The sequence below is a fragment of the Amblyomma maculatum genome, chromosome 6 (genome assembly GCF_055883805.1).
Source record: "Amblyomma maculatum isolate TAMU_Amacu chromosome 6, ASM5588380v1, whole genome shotgun sequence".
NCBI classification, from domain to species: Eukaryota; Metazoa; Arthropoda; class Arachnida; order Ixodida; family Ixodidae; genus Amblyomma; species Amblyomma maculatum.
Window position 1 is genome coordinate 19,994,785 of NC_139349.1, and position 7,119 is coordinate 20,001,903.

Below are 7,119 nucleotides of genomic sequence, written 5' to 3' on the forward strand. Positions count from 1 at the left end.
TTGTTTTGGATTTGTTTTTGTTTTTTTTTTAACTGTGCTAGGCACGGATTACAGACTTTGGGAGATTTAACTGAACAACACGCGAGGCCTAGTCAGCAACTTAACACAATTCATATACAATTGAAATTTTGCGTCGGGCCAGGTTGGACTCTACCGTAGGGCTTCGGAACAATGCACACCTTCAATGCGGTATTATGACCTGAAGAATGCACAGAGATATGTCATGTGAAACTCCAGGTGCAGCTTATACATAAAGGATACTGACTGGTTTACTGAATCACTCGAAGTTAGTATTAGCGGAGGGGATGAGGAAAAAACTTTTCAGTACTAAAATAGCCTTAGACTTCAATCAACCTATGGGTCAACCAGTTTTTTTGAAAAGCATACTCTACTATCGATCATATCCGTACTATCAACCAGGTGACAGAAAAATATTGGCAATTTTACAAGCATTTGTAGGGGTTCGTTTATTCAGGAAGTGGGCACGCGGACAGCACGGCTTCAGCCATGTCTGACAAACAACCCCTTCTACTCCTCCAGGTCCTGCTTACCGTCCTGGTGCACTGTGGTTCAAAGCACGGCGGTGAATCTCAGCCCAACTCCTTAATCGGCCCCGTTCCTGCAGCTTGCTCCATTCCACTACATGCCTACACCCCTGTGCCGTCAAAAGGCATGGAGGCGCTGCTGGAAATAGCTGGTGCCTCTTACACCGCGTGCCGAATCGCGTCACCATCGATATGCACCGTGGCGCCTGATATAAAGATAAAGCAATGCCCTGCGCTCTTGTGCGGGCACGCGAACAGCACAGCTTCAGTCATGTCTGACAGACAACTTCTTTTACTACTCCAGGTGTGTAACGGCCTTTCTATATGCGCACAAAAGAACGACATTAGCTCTCTCTTGTCGTTCCCGTGCCCACGGGGTTTCTTTGAAATATCCGAGAGCCTAAACAATGGTCTTTTATTGCTGATGTCAGCCGATGTTGAAGAAAATTCTGGCCCCTTAACACGCAATGCTCAAAATAAAGGATACGCTAGCGCAACTGAAAGCTCCGCGGATCAGGTGGAACCAGGCGTGGCTAAAAGTAAAGAAACAACTTCTCAAAAGGACGAGCTACTGCACATCCTCCGGCTTCTACAGGAGCAATCGGTTTCAATGGCTGCCAGTAATCAGGAAAATAAAAAAGAAAAGTGCTGAAGAAATGCGTTACGGTCAGGAAAATATTGGATTGGTTCTCGGGGACATAGTCGGCAGTCTTGCGCACGTTGAACGAAAAGTGGCAGAAATAGACAGCCTTAAAGAAAATATGGAACGCACGATCAGTGATCTTAAAGGCGTTTTTGCAAGTGCGACTGAGCGAACTGGAGGACAGAAGTCGGCGCGATAACTTGTTATTTCACGGCATCCGGATATAAGCGAAGCGTGGCAGCAGACTGAAGCGAAAGTGCCGAACCTGCTCGATAACGGGATAGCTTCATTGGAGATGCAGCGCGCGCCTAGAATTGGACAACACAACCCTTTAAAAAACCGCCCCGTTGTAGTGACGTTCCCTAGTTACAAGACAAAGAAAAACGTTCTGCAAAACAGAACCAAACCTAAACGATAACGAAATTAGTATAACTGAGGATTTGTCACCAGCCACACGCCAAGCCAGAAAGAGGCTAATCGAATATGCCGAATTCCTACCCGGTTCGCAATTCTTCAAGCCTAAGTACAATAAGTGATTTACATGCGATCCTACCACAGACAGCATATCTGAGTTAACCCACTATACCTCAAAGTAAACTGTCGCTCGTAGCACGTTTACTAGTCGAGAGCAGGTACCTTCTGAAAAGCAAAATGCATCGTCATCCGATTAATGTGTACAGAGGGGTAGTGGCTGCAGCTCCCCACCAACTGACGTGTCTATCTTGTTCACTAATGTAAGAAACGCTATCAAAATGTGTACTGAACTTTTATCTCTTGTTGACTCTTGTTCCATTGATATTTTAGTACTAATCGAAACATGGCTTCATGGGCATATTCGCGACAGTCAAGTCCTTGACTCACCAAACAAATTTCAATTTTATCGATGCAATAGGAGTGCAAGGCAAGGTGGCGGCACACTCACAGCTGTTAACAAACTCATCGAGTATTTCGCCCTTAACATCGCTACGTGTTTGGAAATAATATGGGTACATCTGAAACTAACCCACCGTTCTGTTATAATAGGGGCTTGTTGTCGCGCTCCGAACTCATCAACGACATTTGTCTCGGAGTTTCATGACACCATTAACATCGTTACGACGTGATTTCCGACAACACCTATATTTTTATTTGCTGATTTTACTTTCCTGGAATTAATTGGTTGGACAGCGCTAATCCTATAAATTCCAGTTCAGTTCCTCTGCTTGTAAAGAATTAGCAGACTTACGTTCGTGCTTTAACCTGACGCAGATTGTCACAAAACCAAGACGCATAACAGACACAGCAGCTAATATACTAGATCTACTTTTTTGCTTAGTCTGAATTATGCTCAGAAATAGCATTCTTACCAGGTTCAAGTGATCACCTTGTAATAATTTTTTACAATTGCCACCCCCAAACATAAAAGGTCAAAAGGCGACTAAAACACTGCGTAGTTACCATCGCGTCGGTTTTAACCAAATCAACCACGAACCCAGCCTCTTTATAACGAAGCTCCTAGAAGGTTTTGAGCTATGCACCGATGAATTTAACTGGACATCATTCAAAACAAGGTTGCTGAGCTTACTCACCGTTTTATACCTATTCGAAATATCTCATATATTTCAAAAGTGCCGTGGCATAATTCACAAATTAGGAGCTTATCTAACCGGAAGAAACGCTTATAATGTCTAGATAAAACCTCACGTAGTCATTTCGCTGATCATCATATCGCGCCGCAAATGATGCTTATATTTCAGCCGTTATAAATGCTAAAGAACTTTTTCTCACAACGATTTTACAGGATATGCTGCTAGCAAATCCTAGAAAATTTTAGAAAGTTCTTAATCTGGAAGACAAGTCTAAAATCACTCTAAAAAACTCCGACTACGAACCTATTCCTGACAGCGAATGCTCGTCAGTAATAAATAATGTTTTCTCCAGTTTCTTCACTAAATCCCTGTCAAACAACATACCTTTTGTAGAGCTTATAAATATCTATCGATGTACCCTGTTACTATCAACCAAGATGAAATCGTCTAATTTATTGACGGCCTGAAACCTTTTTCAGCTGCCGGCACCGACTGCAGAAACTCAGTCATTAGAAAGCGCAAAAATATATCCCTCGATTATTCTGTCTAAAGTGTTCCAGCAGTCTCTTGAAAATAGTACGATGACGAATGACTGGAATATAGGGAATGTGATTCCAGTACATACATCTAAAAACAAACACTCACCTCATAACTATCGCCCTATTTCTATTGCCAATATCCCTTGTCAGATTCTCGAACATGTTCTTTTTTCACGCATAGCAACTCCTTAGAATCAAACTCGTTTTTTTGATCATGCACAACATGGTTTTCGCAAGTCATATTTGTGTGAACTTGTCCTTTTTACTTAACGGTTGCATACAATTCTTGATCATCATTTATGCAGATTGCATCTCCTTAGATTTCGCTTAAGCCTTTAATAAGATTTGCCATCGGCTTTTGTTACTAAAACTGCGCATAATCGGACTTGATATTAATGCACTGAAATGGCTTGAATGCTTTCTAACAGAACGTCAGCAGTTCGTAGCACCTAATGGCACTAACCCACGCTTACACACCTCCTTTCTGGTGTTCCGCAAGGTACCGTGCTTGGGCCCTTACACTTCTTAGTAATCATTATGCACCTGCCTGACTGCGTTACCTCCTCAGTTCATCTATTTGCAGATAATTGTATCCTTTTCCGCGGAATAATAACTGATGACGGACGCGCAATACAAACTGATAACAATCTCTTCCTGGTGCAATGCAAGGGAAATGACACTAAACGTTAAAAAATGTAAATTCTTACGAGTTTCAAGGTCGTCTAGCAACGTACGTGCGTATTATCTTAACAACGTTGCTCTTGAATTAGCAGCGTCATACAAGCACCTAGGCATTCACATCACATCTAACCTTAGCTGGAAACCTCAAGTCGAATTTATTGTCAAAAAAAGTTAAACCGCCTGTTAGGCTATGTAAAACAGAAATTTCACTCAGTCCCTGCTAACACCGAGCTTTTTTTCTATAAAACCGTGGTTCGTTCTCAACTCAAATACGCATAGTCAGTTTGGGATCCATACACTAATGAGCTAATTAACCAGCTAGAAATGACTCAGAACGACGCAGGTCACTTCATCTTCTGCTGAAATCTAATCTCAACCTGTTACCTCTAGCAACACGTCGGATGCTCGCACGTATATACCTCTTTCATAAGATATTTTGTCATTAAGCTTACACAATAAATTGCTCATCCCTCCTTCTTATATATCATCTCGCATAGACCACACTGACAAAGTTGGCATAACTCTACGCAATAGTAGAAGTTTCTCTGACTCACTCATACCCCACACATCAAAAGACTGGAATCGCCTTCCCTCTCCTATTGCAACCATCACTAATATTTGTTATTCCAGTCGGCTGTGCGCAATGTAGACCATGCATATTTTTGCTAGTACGTTATAAGTTTTGTTTGAATTTTTGTGTGTTCACCTCAAAGTACCATGTATTTAAAACTTCTGCGCGAAATAGTAATTTTTTATGCAGTGCATACGTTTTATTCTTGTATTCCACCCCCTCCCCTCTGTAATGTTCCTACCCCGATGATAACAATGAATAAAAAAATAACCACAACCCAGATGGATCTAGCTGTTCAGGTTGGAGTTTCAGTGGAGAGTCAGGCGTAGACAATCACCAAGCGAGCAGCCAACCTCTTCGTCCTCGGGAGCGCCCGCCATCGGTGCATGCTAGCGGCTATAACGATGATGATCAGCAAACTACAGCTTGCACCCGGATACAGAAGATGCCATCCTAGAGACTTATGGGGCCAAAAGAACAGACGTATCTTAGTAAGGCTTGAGTCGGTTCGCATGGACTGTTTCGCGTCCACGGCGACGCAAGTCCGCAGAGGGCGTAATGGGCTCAACTATGTAGTTGACAGCAGATGCTTGTCGAAGAACCCGGTAGGGACCGTGATACCGAGCAGAGATCTTTTGGAAGGCTGGAGATTCTGGCAGGGACCCAGAGACCCAGGGAGTTGGGGGAATATGAAGAAGCCTCGCCGGTAGTACGATGGTGTTTTTATTGCCACTGCGTTTCCCTTGTAAGCAAACGGGCGATCTAAAGGCATTCTTCGGAGTACTGGGCGGCGTCCTAGAGTGACGTCGATTCAGAAACATCAAGGCGGTAGGGAAGAAGCTTGTTCATTGTGCAGGCTCGCGCCCATAAAGAAGAAGGGAGAGAGTCCAGTGGTGGTCTGTGTCGCAGTGTTGTACACGTAGGTTACGAAGGGAAGAACCTGGTCCCAGCTGGAATGAGCGTCGTTCACGTACGTGGCCAGCATGTCACTCAGAGGACGGTTGACACGTTCACTGAGGCCATTCGTCTGATGGGGGTAAGAAGTAACAATGCGGCGAATGAAACAAAGTGATATCTCGTTCGGAGGCAAAGGATAACGGCGACGTGTTAATGTAGTGGAGGAGATAATCTACTGCCACGATAATCCAGCGGTTGCCAGCAGCAGTAGTAGGAAGAGGATCATAGAGATATATGCCAACGCGTTCGAACGGACGGACAAGACGGGGTAATTGCTGCAAAGAAGCAGAGGACCTCTGAGGGGGAGTTTTTCAGCCTTGACAAGATTGGCAACAGCGCTCGAAATTCCGTACAAAGCGGTACATTCCACGCTAGTAAAGTGGCAGACGTAGGGGCGTGTAGTTTTTAAATACGCCACCGTGAGCACACTGTGTGTCAGTGTAGAAATCAGCGCAAAATGTTGGCACAGAGATGCCGTGGGATGACTAGGCGCCTATTTCATCTGTCAATCAAATAATTGCGGCGATACAGCAAGCCATCGCGAATGGAGAAGTGGTGGGCTTGGCGGACAAATGCTGTGGATGAGTGACCAGGAGTGGGACTTCAAAGAACGTTCTAAAGTGCAGTGATCGATGGATCATTCCACTGTTCGGTGGCCATGTCTAGAGTGGCAAGCGGCAACAAATCGTAAGCACAGACGTGGTCATACTAGGAAGCCTTAGGCAACGCCGAGCGGGAAAGAGCGTTCGCGTCCGTTCCGGACCGCCGTGTAGAAGCGTGCTGCTTACGGAGCACGTCATAGCTCAGGCAAATTTGATCATGTCACTGATGGTGGCAGGATTTTTCGCCCAGAGCATCTGATGCTCGTCGTCAGCAGTGCCTTTCAGGATGTTTCCGATCTTATCCACTTCGGGCATTGGTGGGTTGACACGTTTCCACAAGTCAATAATGTCTTCAATATAACTGATGAGGATCTCTTCGGAATGCTGAGCGCGCTCACGCGAACGTTGTTCTGCCCGGAGTTTGCGAGCTGCAGGACAACCGAACACTCCCACAAAGTTCTTCTAAAATGCAGACCAAGAGAGCAGGTCAGCCTCGTGGTTGCAAAAGCAGAGGTTCGCCACGTCAGTAAATAAAAGATTACATTACTGAACTTTATAGTATCATCCCATTTGTTGTAGCTGCTGACGCGCTCATATGCCGACAACAAATCGTCGACGTCTTGGTCAACCGTGCCACTGAAGAGGCTTGGGTCGCGCTGCCGTAAAACTCCAGAACATAGGAAAGTACGGGGAAGTAAGCGCAAACAAAGAGACAAACACAAGAGAGGAGACAAGACAACGCGCTTCTTGTCTTGTCTCCTCTCTTGCGTTTGTCTCTTTGTTTGCGCTTACTTCCCCGTACGATCATGAACCAACTAGCCCAGCAACAAGTTCTACTTCAATAGGAAAGTGGTTGGGGCGGGCGGCGAAGTCGAGGTGGTCTCGTCCGGCATGGTGGACGCAGCTGGCAATGTGCGGCTCCGGACCTTCAAGATGGATGAAAACGTAGCCCACACCTTCACCAATTGTAGGGGTGTATTTATTCAAGAAGCCCAGATGGGTCTAGCTGCTTG